General features: G+C 38.8%; 1 protein-coding gene across 31 annotated transcripts in view; it reads right to left on the bottom strand.

Moving 5' to 3' along the window:
* EPB41L2 (erythrocyte membrane protein band 4.1 like 2) overlaps positions 1-25,135 on the bottom strand; it is a 225,463-nt gene that overhangs the window by 120,901 nt on the left and 79,427 nt on the right. For 2 of the 31 annotated variants that reach the window (XM_021666541.2, XM_021666544.2), the window contains exon 1: positions 12,000-12,103. The exons of 25 other annotated variants lie outside the window; for them this stretch is intronic. The gene's annotated coding sequence lies outside the window, so the exon portion shown is untranslated. Of the gene's footprint in view, positions 1-11,999; positions 12,107-25,135 lie in introns of those variants that run through there. 4 more of the 31 variants (XM_021666545.2, XM_012458318.2, XM_021666543.2 and 1 more) reach the window with 4 other exon arrangements.

The raw sequence follows: 25,135 nt of genomic DNA, 5'->3' as shown, positions 1-25,135 counted from the left end.
CAAAGTTGTGCCACTGCACTCCAGCCTGGGCAACAGAGTGAGACCCTGTCTTAAAAAAAAAAAAAAAGGCAAACGATTTATATTTAACCCAGGTTAGGAGAAGAGGGTCACCACGAAGGCATTTCTGCAGAAGTTGACATTTGAGTTTATTTTTTTTTTATTTTATTTTTTTTTTTTTGAGGCGAAGTTTCGCTCGTTACCCAGGCTGGAGTGCAATGGCGCGATCACGGCTCACCGCAACCTCCGCCTCCTGGGTTCAGGCAATTCTCCTGCCTCAGCCTCCTGAGTAGCTGGGATTACAGGCACGCGCCACCATGCCCAGCTAATTTTTTTTTGTATTAGTAGAGACGGGGTTTCACCATGTTGACCAGAACGGTCTCGATCTCTTGACCTCGTGATCCACCCGTCTCGGCCTCCCAAAGTGCTGGGATTACAGGCTTGAGCCACCGCGCCCGGCCGAGTTTATTTTTTTTAATGAGTACTCATTATTCAGACAAAATAGCCAGAATGGAAGGTATGTGTCAGGCATAGGGAGTTGGGTGGAAACATGAGAACATTCCTCATAAAAAAAAGGAAACCACAGGCACAGAACAATAATCCACTGTACAAGTGAAGTGGGGGCTTAGGAGTGAAGAAAGGACAGGCAGAAGCTGAACTATTAATAAAGTAGGAAAGGAAGGCAGAAGCCAGAACATGAAAGATTTTGTGTGTCATTTTAAAGGCAATGTGGGGATTATTTGAAAAGCAATGAGAAGTCACATAAGTACTTGAAGTAGAGGAGAAAAGTCATAAGAATCCCATTTCACTTAGCCCAACCTGGCTGTAAAGTGTAGGATGAAACAAAAAAACTGAAGCAGAAAGAGATCCAGGAGATTGGGTTGATCCACTCTCTGATTGATCCAGACCTGAGAAGACGATGGTCTATGCTACAGCAGAAACAGTAGGGTAAAGGACAAGACATGAATCTAATGGTAAAGAGGTAGAGTGGATATGACTGATGTTCAGGCTGAATATAGAAGGTCAAAGAGAGAAAAGAGTCAAGGAAAAGGCCCAGGTCATGGAAGACTAGGGTGATGGTGGAATCATTCATGGAAATGGGGAACACCTGTAAAAATGGGTCTGGCTGACACATATAATTCAATTTTGAGTTCTTTGTGATTGAGAAGTTGTGGAGATGTCTAGATGACCCCGAGACACGCAGGTTTTGATTGGAGACTAGATACACACTAGAGACAGGGTTTGGAAGTTGTCATCACATGGGTGATGGGAGGGGATACATCACCTAGAGAAAAAGGGTAGCTTAAGCTTAGAGGATCCTTAAAAGAGCTCTTATCACCATCAACATGTAAGGTTGGGCAGAAGAAAAGGTATGAGGGCCAGGAGAACATATAGTGAGGCAGGGAGATCAGGGGAAAGTAACATCCTTGACAGCAATGCTATGTAAGAGGGAATAGCTAACTATCATACCTACATATCCTATGCCGCTTCTCATTCTCGGGCATTTGAAATTCAAAAGTATGTCTTCCAACAAGACCCGAGGACAGGTTAAACTGGCTCCATATTGCACAGAAAACCTTTTTTCCTTCTTTAACACACCATTTCCCATGTACCATTTAAGCGGACAATATTATTTACTTTAATCATGAAATAACCAAAATGTTTTTCTAGTATATATGCTCTAATTACATTCTGAGAGCTGAATAAATGTCCTGGTAAAATTAAAACCAAAATGACCCACACTTGTTTAAGCTAACCAAGATAAACTGGCAGCCCTCTAATTACTTTGGCTGTGAGAAATAGTCTGGGAACCAATCAACTAAAGCTGACTTTTGGCCAAAATATTTTAGAAGCAGTGAAATATAAAACTTGAGTTTCCAGTATTATGTTAAAAGCATTAATAGTTATTTATATTTTAATCCTAAGAGTTACTACTCACTGTGTACTGACACAGTGCCCATATCTGTTTCTCAAAATATTCTACAAGGTATATATTATCTCTATTTTACAAATAACAAACAGAAGTCACTTATCCAAGGCCACTAAACAGAGAACCACACAGCTGTGTATACCTTCCCTCACATACACTTCATAATGCAATCACAGCTTCATTATGCATGAATGACCTACTCAACCACACAGCCCTTGGCCTAGTCCTCAAAGAAGGTTCCTGCCAATTGGTGAAAATGACTATAAAACAACATGAATGTATTCTCAGATGTATTCAGAATACTCTCTCTTAAAAGTAAGAAATCTGTAGGTAAATTTAAATCACAAAGAAAATCCCATTTAAACATTACTGCTTGACCATGTAATCACAACTGAGCTGGTGGACAGAAACTGAAGACAAAGTACAAATACAGACATGAAAGAACATCGACAAACCGTATGGTTAAGCCTCACAAACCATCCTCAATCACCACTGTATTCACAACACCTAGAAGGGTTAAGAACCTCAAAAGCGACAATCAGTGTCACCCATTCAAATGGAAGTTAGAAGACAGAAAACAATGAAAAAGACTAATTGGATCATTACTCAATATATTCTTGAAACAGTTTCAAGAGCTCAACAGAGCTCAAAACAAAACACTACCTACTTTGTTGATAAAATGGTTTCTTGAACAAATTACCATCATCAAGAAAACATGATTACAGTACATCCACTCACCCTAATTATCATGCCTGTAACTCTGAATTTCTTTCAGATGTGGATAAGCCTGTAAGCTCTATCACCTATGAAAATGAGAACTCTTGCAGTGGAATGCTGACATTCCCACTAAAATGAAGGCTCCATGAGGACTGGAATCTTTCTTTTATATACTGCTATGTTCCCAGCATCTAGACTGGCACACCTAATAAGTACTTACTAAACGAATATTGTTCAATCTAGTCTAATATCCTCACTTTATTTCATCAACAATGAAACTGAGGCTCAGAAAGACTTCCCTGAGATGGTAAAGTCAGATGGGCAAGCCAAAACTGGAACTAAGGTTTCCCAAACTCTGGCAATGCTCATTGGCTAATATTTAATTACAATTACCCAAAATCCATCATTAGTATAGTTATATAACACATTAAGTAATGATCTTTCTACTTATCATCAACCAAAAAGAACACTTCTGTGAACAGTCAGCCCATTAGACAAGCATGTGGTTTTGACACAATTACCATCTTGGCATGCTCCATCTGGGTTGATAAAAGTGTTCGTTATTGTGACAGCTTCATGAGAAAAAGCATGCATCATTTAACATGCAACCAAGCAGAAAACCATCGCCAATAGACGATCAGTACTGGTTAGGTAAGGAGCTTATATAAACCCATTCTTTTTTTTCCCCCATGTTTAAAAAAGGATGTAAATCCTACTGTGCTGTCTCTATCACTAGCCTGAACTGCCAACTATGTAACATCATGCTACTAAACATTGGCCCTTAATCAGAATACTACAGCAAGCAAAGCAAAGCAAAGCAGATACACAACCTTACAAACACACAAACAACTTCAAGTAGGGGTTCATGCTAATTCTTGGGTTCAGATGTTTCCTTAAAACCTTGAGGAAACTAGGACCTTACTGTTAATAAAATCCCTGAGCAGAGTACAGGGTAGGTGCTGCTGCCAGCTGAGTAGCTCCCATTCTCCGCTGAGATCACAAGCAATATGAGAGTCTTTGATTTCTACCAAGAGAGCTCAACCCACTTTTTAAGGATTCAAGATTCACAAAATAGGAAGGTATGCATTTCCAAGCTTCAAAAATGTAGCAAGAGGATAGAGGGAGGCTTTAATTTGAGCTTTGAGAAAACAACAAAACTTTGCCACAAATAACCACTGAACTTAAAACATATTGGCAATGTGTAGACAGTTCTAATCTGGCCATTTTCTACATGTGACAAAACTAGTTTTCATCTGCGTGTGGGTAGAGGATATGTAGAACATCTTGCTGATACCCACAATCACATGCTTGTATGTTCATCTCCCCAAAGAGCCTAAAGCTATTAAAAGAGGTCTTTTAATACCACAGCATTTGACGCCATTAAAGCATCAAATGTGAAAAAACAAAACAAAACAAAAAACAAATATAGAAATGATTCAGCAGCCACCTAACTCTACTTGGGAAATAATGGAGTGGTGCTTCTCAAATATATTCATCATTTAAAAAGAGAAGAGGAAGAGGCAGGCGTAGGGGTGGAGGGGAAGGAGGAAGACAGAGAGGAGGGGGAGGGGGAAGGGGAACAAAGAAGAAGAAATATCTGGAGAGGAAGAAGGAATAATAAAAACAGGCAGATTTAGAGCAGAGTGCAAGTCCTTACCCTCATAGGTTTACATTTCTTAAGTGTCAGAAGGTCTAGAAAATACTATACTTCATATTCAAATAAGTATAAATACATTCTAAAGGGACTATTTGCTAGCTCATATTATCTATATGGGGAGGATGAACAAATAATCCAATGCTGCTCACCTTAGTTACCTTTATAACCCACTATATAACTTGTTTATTCATTTTAAAAGGGATAAGGGACCTATTAGACAGAACTATTTCTTTAAAGATGTAAACTAGTATCTGGTTTAAATTAAACCCACACATACAAAACATATGAACTACAACCTTTGCTAGTTCAAGTCTAGGTGGAATTAGGTGACATGCAGAGCATATATTTCTTCTACTCTTTCTCCTTTTTAATAAAACCTAAATTTTGTTCCACTTTCCTGCCTTCCACATGTGTGTCAGCAGAGGCTAACTCCAGACAGGCCACATGGGTAGCCTCTATTGGTCTAGGGCACTATGGTAGTCTCCCACCCCTTGCCAAGAAAATATGCACAAAGTCCACCCTCAGCTTCTGGAAAAGGATCTCTCCCTCTAAAAAGAGCCACAGGAAGAGGAGGCCCCTTCTGCTGTCTCTGAACATTGTATATATAACTCTGTTAAATGCTGTTGTCATCCTGAATACATAGAAAAGAAAAATCCTGATGTCACACTGACACACAACAGAGGACACTGGCAAGAGAAGAGGACCAGCTCCCTGATCGTGCTACACATGGCCCGGTCCTGTGCTGGACCTTCCTGTTATGTGAAATAACATACTCCTCTCTGGTTCAAAGAGCCAGAGAATTAGAAAACAAGCATTAAGGAACTGGGAGTACATACAGACCTCAGGTCATTATTCCTCCCACTGCATTTTATGATCCTCATACTTAAGAGCCATGGTCATCAAAGTATTCCATTTTTTCTAAATGATATGCAATGTTTAAAAACCTAATACTTGAGTTAATATTAGTGAGATAAACCATTAATTCTTTAACGACTCTAAATAAGAACGAAACAAAAAAAAAATCTTAGTTTATCAACATATGAGTCCCTTTCTTTACATGTTGGAGAGAGGAGTATATGAAAACTAAGGCATAATTTTCAATAACATCCAGTTGCAATAACAATCAAGATAACAATCTTCTTTGTTGAAAGCAAGTCCCTACTGCTGCCATTAAGGATGGAGTTAAGAAAAAAATCTGTGCCAGGCAAAGCATTCTCCACCAGCAACTAAGGCAATCTTGGAACAGATATCATTTCCTGAAGTTACAGCTAAACAACCAGAGGCCATGCATAAATCATGAAGGACTCCCAGTATTGTATATATTGATTCACATAATGATAATACATATAAACCTTGTACTACTGGCAATCCAACAACACACACTAGCAGAGATGATAAAGACATCCAGAAGCCTGCTGAGTCTTCAACAATCAATTGCTCACACTGAGTTATATGGTCAGAAATCTTGGTGAACTGCATCTGCTACAATTCCTTCTCTCAGGTGGAGACCCAATTCTGTGTGATAATCAAAGCTGAAGCTATATTCTTTCTTTTCTTTTCTTTGATTGAGACAGAGTTTTCCTCTGTCACCCAGGGCTAGAGTACAATGGCACAATCTCAGCTCACTGCAATCTCCACCTGCCAGGTTCAAGCGATTCTCCTGCCTCAGCCTCCCAAGTAGCTGGGATTATAGGCACCCGCCACCAGGCCTGGCTAAGTTTTGTTTTTAGTAGAGACAGGGTTTCTCCATGTTGGCCAGGCTGGCCTCAAATTCCTGACCTCAGGTGATCCACCCGCCTCCCAAAGTGCTGGGATTACGGGCATAAGCCACCTGATAGATTCAGGTGAATCTGAAGCTATATTCTTTCTGCAAGAAGTTAATGTATGTCTGAATAAAACAGTCTGGTGGTTTGGGGATCAAGTCTGGGAAATAAAACAGGATTCAAATTTCAGCTCTGCTTATTAGCCATGCAACCGCAGACAAGTTATTTTAGCCTTGCTGAGTTTCAGTTTCCTCATAAGCAAAAAAAGGATGTAACATGTTCTCACTGGTTGGTTCTAAGCATTAAATTAGATGCTATAATACATAAAGTGCCGGGCACATAATAAATGATAGACCACTGTCATCACATAGAGATTCTGCAAAGAAAATAACTGTATCTATTCGTTCACTAAAAAGTAAAATAAAATAGTAACAGCAATCACAATAGAAATAATCACAATCATGGTAATATCAGCTATTTGTTAAGCACTGCTCTAGAAACACTGCATGCAGCAAGAACTGAAATTATTATCATGTTACAGATGAAGAAGGTAAAAAGAGGACAGGCTGATCAAAGCCATATAACCAATAAACAGAAGTGCCAGAATTCAAACCCAGGCTGTCCACCTCTAAAGACCTGGTGCAACACTGCCTTCAACCCCAAAACGACTTCACTACTGTATAACTTGCACCTAGCATGATACCTGACAGTTAATGATTTGTTGAAAAAGTGAAATCAATAATTACTACTACCATTTGGGGCTTTATGATCATTAGCAGCATGTTCTAACAGAGCACCCCCCACGAATTTCAGTGACTATCACGATGTGAGTGGGGTCAGTATCTTATTTCCCTTCTTTCAAAACAAATGTTTATTGAGTACTCTCAAAGCAGATGCACCAGGCACCAGCAATATAGATAAAAGAATCCTACTCTCAGGATAGTGTAATAAGATTAGCATTCATAGTCAAACAACTTGTAACCAATTTATAAATCTTGGTAACTTATATTCAGAAATTACTACTAGTTTGAAAAGTAGCCACGGTTTTCTTGTTATCTCTTCAGGAAATCACACAATGAATGGTCCTTCATAAGAAATGCTGGTTAAACACTCAAAACATACAAATAGGCATTACATGCTTTTTAGAGAGGACTAACTCTCTTTCACAATTGTATTTGGTCTCTATCTGAATTCAAGTAACTTGAATAAAAAGCTTACTAAAACAAGCCCAGGTGTAAGTTGCCTCAAAATCAAAAAAATAAAAAACAAACTTTATTTTTAAATTGGCTAGGATGACTTAAATCATTGGTCCAATGGTGGGGAAAGTGGCTAATAGATAAGGAGAGTTACCAAAAAAAAGAAAATAAAGAAACACAAGTGGCACATAAACATATGAAGAGTTGCTTGCCACACTCTTAGTAAAAGAAATAAAACTAAAAATTCAGAATGGAGACATCCAAAAGCTTAATCATGCAATCACTGAGCAAGACTATGGGAATGAAGATATTCTCAAACAACTGCTTGCAGGAGAATAAATTGGTATGGGGCCAATGGAAGTCAATTTGCCAACAGCTTTCAAAATTCCAAATGCGTACACACTTTAAACTAATAATCCTGCTTGCAGTAATGCAGGGGTGTCCAATCTTGTGGCTTCCCTGGGCCACACTGGAAGAAGAAGAATGTCTTGGGACACACATAAAATACACCAACAATAGCTGATGAGCTTTAAAAAAATTTTGCAAAAAATCTCATAGTGCTCTAAGAAAGTTTACAAATTTGTGTTGGGCAGAATTCAAAGCTGTCCTGGGCCTCATGTGCCCTGTGGGCCACAGGTTGGACAAGCTTGTGGTAAGGTAGCCTACAGATATATTTGTGCATATGTAAAATAATTATGTAAAGGTGACTCACCTACAACACTGTAAAAGCTAAAGATCAATGTTCATCAACAGAAGGCAGTATGCCACATTCATACAACAGAATACTATGCAACTGTACAGACAAAGGATGAGAAAGGCTACCACCCCAGTTCGAAAAATAACTCCAATTACTAGGTACATCGTTAAGTACAAACGGCAAGATTCAGAGAGTATAAGTGACAGGTCACTTTATAGGGATAAATATACCTTATACAGACAGTACACCTTACAGGCTGAAAGCAGAGCGTGTGAGAGATACACCTATAAAGGATGTGAATATGTGTATGTGAATATGCACACACACACATTTTCCTTTAAATGAGTGAAGAAACTAGGGAAGGATGCAAGAGAGTAACAGCAGTGATTACGGGGAATGGAGGGTGGTGCTCGGTAGATAAGTACCAAGGTACAGATGGGAGACAATGTTTTTACTGAGCAGAAGTTTTCATAAACGTAAGCACTTAAGTACTTTACCAGGAGAACAATATTCATGCATTAACTGAACCCAGCTTGGTTAGCCAGCTTTCTTGGAGAAGACGCATGTGCCACATATGACTACCACAAGCCATGATGCCACTTTGTCCTATCACACTACTCTAGCCACACAAATGAACATCGATTCCAGCTCAGCAGTAGCATTAAGATGGCCTATGCTTTGGATTTCCTAGCATATGAAAGTTAAGACTGCTTCTGCATCCTCAAAGAAACTGGTTTCTGCCAGCCTGCACTTCAGTATATTTCATAAACCAACCACTTACCCCACCTAGATTGTTCCCCTAAGTAGTATAAGCTCAACGCCTAAGCTTTTAGTTCAGCAACATTTTTTTAAGAAGTGTATCGGTTCTTCCTTTTAAGAAAATACAGTTGTCCCTCAGTATCTGTGGGGGATTGGGCCACAGATACCCAAATCAGAACATACTCAAGTCCCGCTGTCAGCCCTGCTGAACCTGTGGACAGGAAAAGTCAGCCATCTGTATCCGCCTTTAGCACCCCACGAACACAGTTATTTTCAACTTGAATTTGGTTACAGACACAGAAGTTGCCTATATGGAGGGCTGATGAGATTTACTGAAAAAACTCACATATAAGTAGACCTATGCCGTGCAGGCTCGTGTTGTTCAAGAGTCAATTATAGTTCCTGAGAAAATGTTGCTTGTTTTTTATCCTTTTTTCCTCAGTGTGGACTTCAAACAAACAAGTGTCTTTTGCTAACAATACTGGTGCATATGCAGGCAGTGTAAAAAGATTATTCCTGTTCTCTGCTGGAGGGCTGGGAACAGGACACTTGGAAATAGAGTTCTCCGAAAGTCAGGGACATTTTGTTTAAGGCAGAGTAAACAGAATGGAAAGAGTCTATTAAATGTCTAGGCCGGTTATACATAAACATTCCCCAATCTCTTTCAGCAGCTTCCTCCTCGCAGGGAAAAGCAGGAATAAAATTGGCCTGACAGCACAAGGCTGTCATCAGGCTTCCTGTCCACACCTATTCCCTGCCCATCTGCTACTACATTCACATGAAGAGGGTAAAACTTTTGTGCGGATGAGTAACTACATGTTCCTAGCACAGTGTTTGCATCCGGTGGCTTCTTGATAAATATCTTTTGTGATGTTCCTAGTATTTAGGGAACATTTATTTGGACCACCACCCTATAATGCTCTAGGAAAAAAAAAAATGCTAACGTGCCGTTTATTCCAGTGACATCATAACCAAGCTCAAACCAGAGCAGGGCCAATACCAACAAACTCCATGACCATAACAGATGCCAGGGAGTGTATTTTTTCTAAGCTAATCCCACAACCACCTTATGCATAAAATGCCTACCCAGTACCAACATAAAACTCATGCCCACTTGGTATCCAGCAGTAATCAACAACCAGTCTAATATTATTTCTGTGTGAATCAAACTCTAAAAAATAACAATAGTGGTTCGGGAGGCACTTCCCAAATAAGCTAATGACAAATCCACCAAGGTTAACTGCACAGGATAAATGCACAGGCTGCAGACGCTGCATTTTAATAGGTCATAAGACAAAAGCTTGTCAAAGTCAATCAACTCCCCCACACTATGACAAGTCCACCAAGCTGGAGCCTACACTGATCTCATACTTTCAAATCCTCTTCTCTATAAGCTTTGGAATGCTGTAGTCAACAGGCATAAATATCTAAACCTTATAAAAAACATAATTCATTTTTTCATTTTCACTCGTTAGTTCTTCTGCCATTTTAAATAATTATAGCACTACTAAAGACCTCTACCAATACATAGCATAGATCCTAAAAACTAAGACTACAAGCTGAATGACTTTTCTAGCTTAAGCAAGCATATCTAAATGTTGACCCCAGTCCACTGGCTGATCAGCAGAAGGTGCCAAAGAGTATCCGAATTCTGGACCGTCCAAGCCTGGCGTGATAAGAGCAACTTACCCTCGGTGGGAAAAGATGTAACTATAATGGAATTACAGACATGCCATGTGGAGTGCTATAAAACTTTTTTTTGAAAAAAAAAGTCTTTTTAAGTATTTCTACTCTGAGGATTCATTTAGTTCAGAACTACTTAGCAAAAGCTTCAAATAACTATTTTTAGGCAGTGGCAGCTAGGGTAATTTTTTACTTAGTGAAATGTATTTGTTTCCTCAGAGGTAAAATTCTCGAAGTTCAACATTTGCAAAAGTAATTTGGTAGAGAATAATACTGGAGAATATGTCAGGCATTCAATGTCTGCAGTCCTCCAAAAACTGCAAGCAAAACCAATGTCAAAGTTTAAAATTTACCTTTCCAATGTAACTTTCCTTGTGATCCTGCCATGATACTAAGCTACAGATCATTAATATACCATATCATCTGTATAGGAACACTACAAAGCAGATGCAGAGGGTGACTGGCTGTCCAGGTCATCAGCATCACCTCAGCAGTTATCATTTATTCAGCCCCCACACCCAAGGTGCAAATAATTTGAAGAGACAATTCTTCTTGTGATAAAAAATGGAAAACTTAAACTTCCCAAGTACATGTGTACCCCTGCCAAAATGCCATAAATACCTCAGTAATATAGAGCATCCCTTACGGTGTCAACAATAAAAAAGGAATCGCAGAGGTAATCTGCTAATTACAACGGCCGTGCTTTAATTTTGTTAGGAAGTAGCACTGAATCTTTCTGAAGGAAGACTGCTAGACTGTTAGATTATATAAAGAAAATGCAAGAAGATTTTTTCCCAAGTCTGGATGTCAGAATCTGGGCAATATGAGTTTTCACATTTATTCAATGTGACAACCAATTAAATATTCAGTAATAAAAGACGTTGATACCTATTATTAATCGATCAATATTTACTTAGGGTGTGACAGTATCAAACCAATAACCAGACCCTGGTAACTGTTAATGGCTACTAATCTACAGATGCTAAAAACTATAAAGTCAAATCTCTGATGGCTACAGTACAACTTTTTTTAACCAAGCAAGTTAGGGTGAAAATGAAGGACTTTATAAGTAAATTGAGAGTTACAATTCTTTAACATGCTAAAAAGAAAACAACTGCATACTATTAACCTTACATAGTCCTCACTGTGCTTTAGAAATAAGATAGTACTAATTTTGTACAGTACTATATCACAGCACTGAAAAAATTGTGAAACAATCAGACAAGCATATAAAAGAAACCAATTGGCTTCATTATTCTCATAGGTAAACCTGAAAAAGCGATCATGTTAAACCTGACAAAAGTCAACATTTGCCTAGAAAAATGCAAACAAGTAGTCTAAAACTAAACTTTGCCCACTGGAAAAATGTATTTTTTATAGGGCTTAGTTTAAATACCACAACATATTCCCTTGCGAAACAGTGTATGTATGCAGATTCCGTCTACTCTGTATATCAGTATTTTCCAAATTTTCAGTCCCCTGACTATTCAATCACACTTTCAATAGCAAAATTCCTCCACAAGCAGAAACAAACAAGCATGTATCACAAAACCCAACCACTGCAACAAAAACGTCCTAATAATCCCCTTGAAATACATACGCAGCTTTTAAGCACATCAAGCTTGCTGTCTGCTATTTCCCGTCATTGGAAGACTGTGGAAAGCTGATGGAAATCCAGCGTCCAAAAGCTTAATGAGCAAGACTGGCCCCACCCAAGCCAGACCCTGCTGGAGAGGGACATGCTCAGTAGAAAAGCCCAGCTTAGTTCCAAGTCACTTCATTCCTCAGCTAGAAAACGCACATGGGTCAAAGAAAAAAGTCAGCTTCCTGCTGCCTATTCTACCCACTAAATGAAGAACCATTTGGCATAGAGGGTTTAGTGACACAATTGTAATTCTATAATTTTTATAAAATTCTTCTATTCTTGAGCTTTAATGACACAACTGTAATTCTACAATTTTTGTAAAATTCTTCTATTCCTGATTTTTTTTCTCATTTAGTTTTTGTGGTTATAACTTTTGCTTTGCTTTGGGTCTCCATCCTGCAACTTTGTTTTTATTTTTGTCATTTTAATTCATCCTAGAATACACACCAAAACTATATGTACACAACATAAAGTAGTCCCCCTTATTCTTGGGGAAAGAAGCCCAGTAGACGCCTGAAACCATCGAGAGTACCAAACCTGACTCATCAATTGGAACGTGTTTCCTTTCTTCATGTCTTCCACCCATAAATTTAATGCTTTTTACTTTTTAAATTTTGTTGCTTATTTTTAGAGACAGGGTCTTAGCCTGTCACCCAGGCTGGAGTGCAGTAAGTGGCACACTCATGGCTCACTGCAGCCTCAACCTCCTGGGCTGAAACAATCCTCCTACCCCAGCCTTTCAAGCAGCTGGGACCACAGGCATGCACTGCCATGCCCAGCTAATTTTTTCACCTTTTCGTAAAGACAGAGTCTCACTGTTACAGCCCAGGCTTATCTCGAACTCCAGGACTCAAGTGATCATCCTGCCTTGGTCTCCCAAAATGTTGGGATTACAGGCATAAGCCACTGAGCCTGGCTACCCTGTTACATCCTAACTAAGCTTTTATGCACTGTGGCCATAACTTTTGCAGTCCGAGGTGCAATAGCCAAACTAGCACAAATTTCTTTTCCTTTTTTCACAATTTCACAGGTTGAAGACTGGGTTCTTACCATAGATCTTAGCAACCTCAGCATACGATTTTTTCCTTTTCCTTAAGAACTTACCCCTTTTCGCTTCATGGAAGCACCTGATGGCTTCCCTTTGGCATATTCAAATTACCACCATCACTATTCTTAGGCTTTGGAGACATTATTAAGTAGAATAAGGGTTATTTGAACACAAGCACTGTGATATCACAATAGTCATTCTGATCACCAAGCCAGCTACTAAATTCTACAGCATGGAGCCACTGGGCAAATGGATAATTCATGCCCTGTACAGGACGGAGCAAAGATGTGATGTTTCGTCATGCAACTAAAAATGGTGGGCAACTGAAAACTTATGAATTGCTTGTTTCTGGAATTTTCCATGTTATATTTTCAGATCACAGATGACTGTAGCTAACTGAACTAGAGAAAGCAAAACTATGAATAAGGGGATATCTACTGTACAGTCTAATCATCTTTATCTATAAATTACTATAAATTGACATACAAATTTTCAGATAGAGAAAAACTGTGCAAATACATAATCCAGATTTCAACATTAAAAAATAAAATATTCATTTCGACTCATTTATACAAGAATGTCTATTCATTCACACTGTACATAAAAAATGGAGGTGCATTTTAACTTAGATAGTATAGGTACCATGATATAGGTATAAAGCTGCTAAATCGCTGTTTCACATCAATCCTAAACTGAGAAATTACTAAAAATGGCCAGGTGCAGTGGCTCACGCCTGTAACACCAGAACTTTGAGAGGCCAAAGTGGACAAATCACTTGAGGTCAGGAGTTTGAGATCAGCCTGGCCAACATAGTGAAACCCCATCTCTACTAAAAATACAAAAATTGTCCAGGTGTGGTGGTGCGTGCCTGTGGTTCCAGCTACTCAGGAGGCAGGAGAATTGCTTGAACCCAGGAGGTGGAGGTTGCAGTGAGCCGAGATCGTGCCACTGGCACTCCAGCCTGGCACCTGGTGAGAGTGAGACTCTGTCTCAAAAAAAACAGAAAAAGAAATATGGAAGCAACATAAACCTAAAGTCACTAAAGGAAAAATATGTCAGTTCTAAGACTCAGATCAGAGCAATCCGAGAAATAACTAATGTTCCTTAACTCTATAGTACCAAGTCTTATAGTTCCACAATTTAAATTCTGTGGTTCCTTTTCCCCCATCACACATATTCACATTGACAATTCAGGACTGAGATAGACTACAGGTCCACGTGTGCATTTTTACAATTTTACCCAGCTACTGTGTTACTCTCCTACCAAGCAGTAGTAATTATCTATTCACATTCACCTATGGCAGTGTCTTTCAACAAAAGAATAAGAAAAAAATAGGTCTCTTGTAAATCACAAAGAAAACGCTTTCGATATTTATTAATAGATAAACAAGATGTCACCAGTACCAACTAGCAGAAAAAGTAAGGTTTGCAGCCGGACGAGGTGGCTCACACCTATAATCCCAGCACTTTGGGAGTTCAAGGCGGGAAGATCACAAGGTGGGGGGTTCGAGACCAGCCTGGCCAACATGGTGAAATCCTCTCTCTACTAAGGTACAGAAAAAAAATTAGCCCGGCGTGCAGGTGCACACTTGCAATCCCTGCTACTCGAGAGGCTGAAACAGGAGAACTGCTTGAACCCAGGAGGCGGAGGTTGCAGTGAGCTGAGATGGCACCACTGCACTCCAGCCTGGGCGAGAGGGCGAGACTTCATTTCTTAAAAAAAAAAAAAAAGTAAGGTTTGCTTTATGGGAAAACTTGGTGAAAATCTTCACTTTTCTTCTTCACTTTTTTGTTTGTTTGTTTGTTTATTTTGGTGAAAGTTTCCGTGGCAACTCTGAAGAGATTCAGATTTGCCAAAATGGGCAGACACAAATCTTTTTTTTTTTAAGTCATTCTACATAGTGGAAGAAAATTTTACTATCCACCATAAAGTTTTCATTGGTTCACAAGGAAGAATTTGGTGAGTTTTTTAGTAGAGCCAATTTGATTCAATTCAGAGTATCATCCCTTATGGAGATTAAGCTCTTCCCACCTTTTTTTGTTAAATGTATTTTTTAATAAATGCTGCTGGTATAACTGTAAATTTGTTACAATATACTTAACTTGGAAAAATATTGCCTTTGTGAAAGGAAAGTAAATCTTGGGCCCCAAAATCACTAAGCTAAAGTGAAAAGTCAAGCTAGGAACTCTTTAGAGCACACTTGCCTCCATTCTATTCAAAACCAACCCTCTGCTCACTAAGATAAATGTGTATCTAATTGCCTCCTCTGGAGAGGCTAATCAGAAACTCAAAAGAATGCAACCTTTTGTCTCTTACCTACCTATGACCAGGAATCTCCCACACCACTTCAAGTTGTCCCACCTTTGCTTCATTTGTCCCCCTTTCCAGACCAAACCAACAATGTTCATCTTACATATGTTGACTGATGTCTCATGTCTCCCTAAAATGTATAAAACCAAACTGTGCTCTGATCACCCTGGACACCTGTCATCAGGACCTCCTCAGGCTATGTCATGGGAGGTCAAGGTTGCATGTCCTCAACCTTGATGAAATAAACTTTCTAAATTGACTGAGAACTGTCTCAGATATTCAGGATTCACACCTTCAACGTTTTTTCTGAAATTTATAGCTCCACGTAATCCAGAAATGTGAAAACTTCTAACCTATAGCAGCACTGAGCCATATGAATTCAACTGTGGTAGATCTTCTGGTCCAACCCAGGCATTTCTTAACACCCCTGTGTCTCCTGCTCTCTTCTCTTACTCTCCTACTGCTATAAACTGAACTGTGTCCCCCTAAAATTCCTATGTTGAGTCTAACCCACAATGTGGCAGCATATGGAGGTGAGAGCTTTGGGAGACAGGTTTAGATAAGGTCATGAGGGTGGGGCCCTCATGATGAAATTAGTGCACTCATTTAGAAAAGCACCAGAGAACTTGTGCACTCTCTCATTCTCTCTCTATCATAAAGGGCACAGTAGAAGGCAGTTGTCAGTAAGCGAAGAAGAGCCCTTACCAGAAACTCTCCAACTTAGACTGTGAGAAAATAAGTATTTCTTGTGTAAGCCACCCAGTCTATGTTATTTTGTTACAGGAGCACAAGCTAAAATGCCTACCTTCTTAACTATGGAACCCAATGCTACTGCTCAGCTCCTCTGCTGGCCTGAAAAGAAAAGATCCTACTCTTGAGTCCTGTGAATCTCATTGTTCAAAAAAAGGTTAGCAGAATTCAGAGAGGGTGAGTTTTGTGGCACTATGATTTGGAAAGAGAACTATTAATAGAGTTTAAAAATTAGATGATTAGAACCTAGAGAAATTGAGTCTCAGACTCATATTCTCACTTATAAGTTGTAAGTGGTAGAGCCAGCATTCATATCAGTTTGGTCTGCCTTCAAAGCAGACTTTTCCACCAAGGTGGCCCTTTTTTTTTTTTTTTTTTTTTTTGAGACAGAGTCTCGCTCTGTCGCCCAGGCTGGAGTACAGTGGCACGATCTTAGCTCACTGCAAACTCTGCCTCCCCAGGTTCAAGCAGCTCTCCTGCCTCAGCCTCCCAAGAAGCTGGGACCACAGGTACCTGCCACCATGCCCAGCTAATTTTTGTATTTTTAGTAGAGATGGGGTTTCACCATATTAGCCAGGCTGGCAAGGCAACCTCTTTAACACTCATGTTTTCCAGGTAAGTCAAATGAACCCAGGGAGGTGAAATAACATATAAGGTTACTTGATGGGTTATTAGCAGAGACATACACAAACCAGGTCCAATGTCATTTACTCATTTCCAGTAAGATTTAATACATTTGAGTACATAAAATATATAGGTTGAAACATCTACATATGTCTTAATATTTAAAAATTGTTAATATTATATGAATTTATATCTATTTTGAGAAGACAAAAAAAGGCCGTGTTTTGACAATGTCTTATTATCTCATTAAAAACAGAAATTTAGAAGGTTTATCCACCAAAAATTATTTTTAAAATATTCAAAGAAGTTGGTTAAGGTTAGGAGGGGAACACTTTCCCTACATTTGTGTATGTGAGTTTGTGTAGACACAGAAATTTATCTTAAACCCAGTATCATAATTTGACTTTTAAAAATCATCCTACCTCCTACTTTATGAGGACAAAGAATGGAATTGAGTAAGATATAGAGAACTCAATAATCTGATGAGTCAATCATAGCTCAAAAATCTTAAGAGACACAAACTCTAGGCAGAAAGAACAACTATCAATATCACAGAAAAGACAATGAGGAAGAAGAGTTCCTTTCAGTTATCTCACTTCTGCTCATCTAGCCCCCATCTGGAAAGTGATTATCATCTATCCTACTTTTTTCTTGTTGAGACTGAGTCTCACTCCATCACCTGGCTGGAGTGCAGCGGCACGATCTCAGCTCATTGCAACCTCAGCCTCCCGGGTTCAAGCGATTCTCCTGTCGCAGCCTCCCAAGTAGCTGAGATTACAGATGCCTGCCACTACGCCCAGCTAATTTTTTGTATTTTTAGCAGAGAAAGGGTTTCACCAGCAGTTCTCAAACTGCTGACCTTGTGATTCACCCGCCCCAGCCTCCCAAAGTGCAGGGATTACAGGAGTGAGCTACCATGCCCAGTCAAATCCTACTAGGACAAAAAGCAGACAACACAATTTTCTGGCAAAAAGTACTCAGAAGAAATTAAGAAAAACCTGTTTTTTCATTCTGATGTACAGGGAATCCAATCTTCCCATCTACCAATCATCATGCAAGATTACTTCCTGAAAAAACATGGACAGGAGTTTTATGACCCTTCAATATGGATGAACTTCAGTCGGTCCATAAACTCTTTTTAACATTTTTAAAAATGGTCCACGCTTCCTAGGATCATTGATATTGACTATCTGATGTTAGCAGAAAAAATAATTTTTTTCACTAGCACCTTGGCTCTAATGTGCAAGTTCTTTGACCACACACCACAGTTTAACTTCTCTCAGGCGCTAAACCAGAATAATGTGCACAACTGCACATGGGTCACCTGCAAAGTTTCTTCCCCTACCAGACATCTTAGCAATGTTAGACTGTTATGTTCAATTACATTAAAAACAATTACATTTTTAAGATGTAATGTTGAAAAGTACTATAGATTTATGAGACTCTAGGAAAGAAAGGCACTGCATGACCCCAGATTTTTACAAGGGGTATGGAGAGAAAGCGGGAGCAGGTATGGAAGGAGGAAAACGAACAAAAGAATAAGAGTGGTGGCTGAGACTCTCTAATCAAAAAGTTGCTGTTTTGAACCAGAGGCATCTAAAAAGAGGATAAAACTCTTAACAAATCCTTTTTGTTTGTTTTTAATTAACCACAAAATTCAAAAGCACCACTTTTTAAATTATACGATCAGACCAGCATAGTAATCCAGCAGGTACATTAAACTGTATTATTTTCATTCTACTTTATGTCTAAGAAATATGTGCTGAGTTCCTGTTTTGCATCAGACCAGTGTCTAGGACCTCAGGACCTAGAGAAAGTTCTTGCAACAGTCTAGGGGTTATTTACAGTCTAACAGGGAAGTCAGACACATACACAAATCATTACACTACATGTGATGAGGGCTACAAGAGAGGGCTGTAAGAGGCTTTGTGCCTACAAGAAGAGCACAAAGGAAGTGGTCAGCTCCTTTGGGCAGTCAAGGAAAGCCTTATAAAGCTTACAAATAGAGGCTCATTCTTCTCTCACACTTTGAATGAGCAGATGCTACCACTAGGTCATAATGACACCCACCTTGCCTTAGGGATTAAATAAATAAAACAAAAGAATCCACCACAAAGCCCACTCCAACAAAGCAGAAACAACTATCTTGCTAGCAGCTGCATAATACAGTTGTAGTTCAGAGCTAAAAAGGATCTCATTGTTCAGGTACCTCTACCTCTTGCCTTTAATTAGATGGAGAATCTAAGGCTCAGAATGAGGTTATTTACATAGCAAATCAGCAGCAAGATCTCACCAGGCTAGATGTCAGATTCTTACTAATAATCCCAGTGCCTTTTCCTGTAGCAAACTGTCCTGCCTAGATGAGAAGGGGAGACACACTTAAGGAGAGAAAAATGAATAGAGACCCTTCATTGTTGTCCAAGGGCCAGAAGAAACAAAACAGCCCTGAGACCAGGAATACAAGAGACCTACAATGCTCCCCAGCTCTGCTTCAACTTCTGTACCCAAGAAAAATGCTATCACCTCCCTCCTCCCCCAAAATTAAGTCTTCAACAACAAAAGGGCAATTGCCAAGAAATTATCTATTCTTCTTAATCTCAAAGAACATCAAACATACTCAAACAGCTTAGATATATTCCCATGTTGCCAGTTAGCTACGTGTATAAAATAAAAGTAGCAGCTGCTAACCTACCTATACAATGGGATTGTTGTAAGGATCAAAAAAGAACCATAATAGCTACTGGCAAAGTGCAAAATGCTAAATGAATGCAACTGACTGTTAAACACAGAATTTCCATGGTCAAACACAGAATTTCCATGGTCAAAACGTTCATCAAAGTCTTTTCCCCTAAAAGTGGTAGAAGGTATCATTATGGTTTAACTTTATTTTTAAAAAGGAAACATCAATGTATAATAATTTCCTACCAATCCAGTTTATCTTTTTCTTTCTCAACTTGTAGAAGGAAAATTGTATCTCCACCCTAATCCACCCCCTATAATTTCTCTTCTTTTCTCTCCTTTACTTTAAGACAGCCACCACCATTTATACGGTTTATAGAACAATATAAACATCAAACATATAAACACAAAGCTTTTATCAAAAAACTTGTTGTATAAAGTTGAATGCTGCTTCTACCAGAGCAAGCTGGGGAAATGTGAAGGTGTATATAATAAGCAATGCACAGCTACAAATCCAGAGTGCTGCAGGGAGGTACAGCCCCACCTACGGCCCTCTCCTCACTTCACCTGTCTCACTGTCTTCCTTCTTTCTGCCTGATATATGCAATCTGCAATGGTTTGGGTACTTGTTGAGAACCCAATGTACTTCCAATCCTTCACAACTTTCTTAGCTCTCCATAATTTGAGACTACAGCTCTGCCCACTTCTTCCTGTAGCTTCACTTTCAAAACTTAACTCTCCAAACTTGAATAGAAAATCCTAACCACAAGTGCCAAGATGTTCTCAATCCACAAACACACCTACTCAAAACAATAAAAAAAATCCAACATCAAGCCATTACACTCACCATTACCTCTGCTCTTGAAATCTTGATTTTAATACTGTACTTTGGATTTTTGCAAAGATCCATTCATTCCATGAGGAATTGCTTTGTGCTTGCTGATAGCTGCTGAGGATACAGACCTGTGTAAAATGTGGCTTCAGCAGTGTGAGAGCAGGGCATTTAAATAGCTAAATACGGAGCGATTAAGAGCTATCAAGGAAGTATAAACAATTTAACAGTTAACAGACTCCAAGAAGGAAGAATACTTCCCGAGGTGACATTTGACCTGACCTTGAAGGATAAGAAGGAGCTTACTGGGCCTATTATAAGTGGGTAGAAGCACACTCCTCACCGTGGGAACAGTAAGTGAAGAGCATAGAATCATGAAAGATAAATGTGTTGTAGAGAACAGTGAGAACCTCAAGTGCCTGGAACACAGGATGGAAGTGGAGGAGACAGGACAAGGAAAGCAACACCCAAAGCTCAGATGCTTTCACTTTATCCTGTAGGCAATTTAAAAATGCTATTAACTTTGTCTTTCTGAAGGATGACTTTGGCAGCCATATGAGACCGACAGACACAATGAAAGGAAACTGATTGGCCAGGTGCGATGACTCATGCTTGCAACGCCAGCACTTTCGGAGGCTGTGGCGGGTGGACCACTTGAGGTCAGAAGTTTGAGACCAGCCTGGCCAACATGGCAAAACCCCATCTCGCCTAACAATATAAAAATTAGCCAGACATGGCATGTGCCTGTAATCCCAGCTACTCGGGAGGCTGAGACATGAGAATTGCTTGAACCCAGGAGGCTGAGGCTGCAGTGAGCCAAGATCGTGCCACTGTACTCCAGTCTGGGTGATGGAGCAAGATTCTGTCAAAAAAAAAAAAGAAAGAAAGAAAGGAAACTGGTTAAGATGATGCTCTAGGGATCCAAGAGACTAAGACAAAAGCAACAAGAATGTAATGAAGAGACGGCGTCAATAAATATTTAATGGGTAAAATGAATGCGACTTGATAATTAATTGGATTGTAAGAGTAATGAAGAATAAAGTTCCCAGGTTCCTGAGAGTCAAAGGTTAGATAGCGGTACCATGAAGTTAACAGAGGGACTTCCAAACAAAGTAGGAAACAGAAAGGAAGGAAGCAAAAGCTTCCACTTTGAATACATCTGGACTGAAGAGTCTGTCTGACAACCAGGTGGAAATCCAAAGATGGTTGAAGGTCTGTGCCTGATTGACAGAGCCTGGGTTTCCAGATTTGAGATGTGGAATTGCTCAGCTAATCAGTGTTATCAGAGGTAGATGAAACTGCAGAGAAACGAGCAGTAGGATAAATGCTCATCAAAAATCCCCAGGCAGAGAGGCCAAAGAACCTATCAAGGAGGCTGAGAAGGATCGGCATTGAGAGGAAGAAAAGCAAGAAAGTACTGACAAGAAAGAAGAGTCAAACCAGTAGGTGACGTGGGCAGATTGCTTCAGGGAACAATAAGGGTTAAAAGGTGTCATAAGATTGCTGCTAACCTCAAAGAGCAAGTTCAATGGCTAGGAGAAGAAAAAGCTAATGGCTACAGATTCAAATATCAGAAGAGGGGAGGGGAAAGAGATAAGTGTAACTTAATATCTGAAGTTTAGCAATGAAGAAAGGGCAAGTAATAACTACAAAAAGTCTAGTGTTGAGGGGAGATATATGTTTAGGCTGTTTTGTTTGGTACAGTCTTTCAGTGCAAGAGACAGAGAGGAGAGGTTCAAGACACAAAGGAGAAAGAAAGGAAAATGAATGGCATGTAGTTTTTTAAAAATGGAGGAAAAAGATCAAAACCAGAGAGAAGAATTCAACCTTCAACTGCCAGAGGGACATCCCGACCCCAGAGGCCAAAGACAACAGTAATGGGAAATAGACATGAGCTGGGAGAGAAAGGGGTTTACGGAAGCTAGAAAGATAGGCAGGGGAAATCTAACAACTTTGGAGCATTTTGTTAAATAAAATTTATAGGGGGCCATTGTTTTGGACTAGCCTCCCGCACTAGGCTCCAGCGGACCATACCACATCAGAATGGAGCCAGGCGATCAAACTAAATTCTGAAACGGGGCATTTTTTAAAAAAGGAAGAAAGAAATTCACAGTGACCAATCCAAAGGGGCAGCATGATATGGAAGTCCCCTCTGTTTTAACACTGTAAAGAAAAGTCACTTTGAAACAACCAACCTGCTTTTGTTCTATTTCTGCTTTCCTCAGCTCTTTTCTGTCTATAAAAGTAACTTCCTCTGTTCAGCTTATCGGACATCTGTTCTATTTTATAGAATGAGGTGTTGCTGGAGTCTTGAATGGCAAATAAAAACCAATTAAAATCTTTAAAATAAATTTGTGGTGATTTTAACAATATAAAGGAAAAACAACTAAGGAGAAAGGGAGAAAAATTTTGGAAAAACTATGGTCAACCACGCAGAATATATTCGATGATAATTCTCCTAGCATTTATATAAACATATGACTTAAAACAGGCTAAACAATTTTTAATATGAGAAGTCACGTGTTTTAAACTCTTCAAATATATCAAACTCTTCTCATATACTAACTTGATTTGTAAATCAATATCTATTAAATAAGTTACCCAGGAAAATAATCAAATGAATGCCAATCTCCTTATCAGTATAGAGGCAGAAAAGTTGTTAAAAATAACTCACTGAAATTGTAAAGTTTGGAGAGGGGTGTTTTGTTTTCATCATAGTGTGTGCCAAGGGTCTGACTAAATTTATTTTATTAGATACAATACCTACAACTGTAGCTCCTATTCTCGAACTGTGAAGGCTGTGTCTCAATAAAATGCCAGTTTAAAAGACAAGATAATGAAGACCACCATCACCACCAGAACTCCATAAGAATATGTGAAAGGTTATAAAACAAAACTCCTTTTATGGGGTTGAATCCTTTCCAGGGTGAGCCTTTAAGACATTCTGACAGTGCACACAAATACTATCTCTGGAACAAAACCAAAAAGGCACAGCTGCAAGACATCTTCCACTGAAGTTGTAACTGACTCAATAGCAGTTCTTCCTTTGAGCAAGGGAGTCTATAAAAGCCAGAAGCAGCGCTATTTTCCCCTACAAACTGTTTAGTGGAACAGCCTTCTACTAATCCAAATTGTAGCTTTATTAAAAAGCTAAAATAGACAGCATGTCTATTTAAGTTTGTAAAACAAAATATAATGTGGGGGAAAAAAAGTATATGTGGTTTTCATTAAGCAAAATCCCCAACTGAACCAAAATTTTGCTGAAATATATAAGATATACATTTTTTAAATTACAATTTATCACCATCACCAGGAGGAAATTTAAATTTATTATAACAGAATATTTTAAAAGTTTAGATGATTAGCATTCATATTCAGACACTGATTTATTTTGAATTTTATTTCATTTAAATTTATATCTGGATACTTACAATAGCTAAGAATAAAAAAAAATCAAAGGCATTTTTAAGTAAATTAGGAATAACACCAACACAAGAAAAACAATTTAGGTAACCAAATCAATGCATTATTTTGTAATGCTTTCAATACTGTAGTTTTGACAATGTTTCTATAGCGATGCCAACAAATACTTCTTATACAGCCAAGATGAAAACCAATAACCACTTTTCTAGTTTATTTCTATTATGGCTTCCAGCAACAATAACAAAAAGAAGCCTTTCTAAAATTCATTCCACAAACTTCAAAACCTAAGGCTTAAATATACGACAGCTGTGTCCAGGCATGGTGGCTCACGCCTATAATCCCAACACTTTGGGAGGCCAAGGTGGGCAGATTACCTGAGGTCACAAGTTCAAGACCAGCCAGACCAACATGGAGAAGAAACCCATCTCACTAAAAATACAAAATTAGCCAGGCGTGGAGGCACACACTTGTAAGCTCAGCTACCCAGGAAGCTGAGGCAGGAGAATCCCTTGAAACCAGCAGGCAAAGGTTGCAGTAAGCTGAGATGGCACCATTGCACTTCAGCCTGGGCAACAAGAGTGAAACTCCATCTCAAAAAATATATATAGATAGATATATTATATAGATATATAATATTGATATTATATAATATAAATGATATGTATATTATCTATATTATATATCTATATAAGAGTTGCAGTTAACCACAAGTGTCAGATATTCTCAAATTCTTTAGAAGGGAAGTTAACGACAGAAAGGGTATAACCGTATTACCTTTTTGACAACAATTCATTCAGAATAACAAACAAAAAACAATAAAGGGAAATAAAGTAATGACTTACTTGGAATATTATCTAAATTCTAGAGAAACAGAACACTGAAAACTTTGTGTCAAAACGTAAAGAACTCAATATTCCAAGAAATACACAAATTCTGCAAAGTTCTCTGCAGAAGTTTCAGATTGCTTTCAAAAACCGCTTTTTGTTGGAGCCATCGTTTTGAAGAAAATATTTTACTAATAATAAAAGACCTACCTACCTGGTAAGAAAGCTTTCCACTAACATATTTAATCTTCAAAACATCTCTGTAAGGCACATATTATCAAGTTCATTTTGTAGTCAAATGAAATGAAGCTCGGAGAAATTAAATAACTCCCCTTAATAAGCATAAAATGCAAAAATCATATAGTGGTTAATCATCAGTCCTAGAGTTAGACAAACATGAATTTGGATTCTGGCTCAACCCCGTAATAATCATGTATAAATCCAATTCTATTTTATGTGAGATACACATTCCTGAACATTACACCATGATGCTTATATAACCTGAACTACAAAAAGCAACCATTAGGTAAACAGCCTCACCTTCTGATGTCTCACGTTTGCCCACGGACTTTACTATAATCATTACAACTTTATACAACT

Source organism: Aotus nancymaae, unplaced genomic scaffold, assembly GCF_030222135.1.
Source record: "Aotus nancymaae isolate 86718 unplaced genomic scaffold, 86718_ANA_hifiasm-v0.15.2.pri h1tg000040l, whole genome shotgun sequence".
In the NCBI taxonomy this organism is placed as follows: Eukaryota; Metazoa; Chordata; class Mammalia; order Primates; family Aotidae; genus Aotus; species Aotus nancymaae.
Note: the sequence above shows the minus strand (reverse complement) of the source record. Positions and strands in the feature narration are given on the sequence as shown.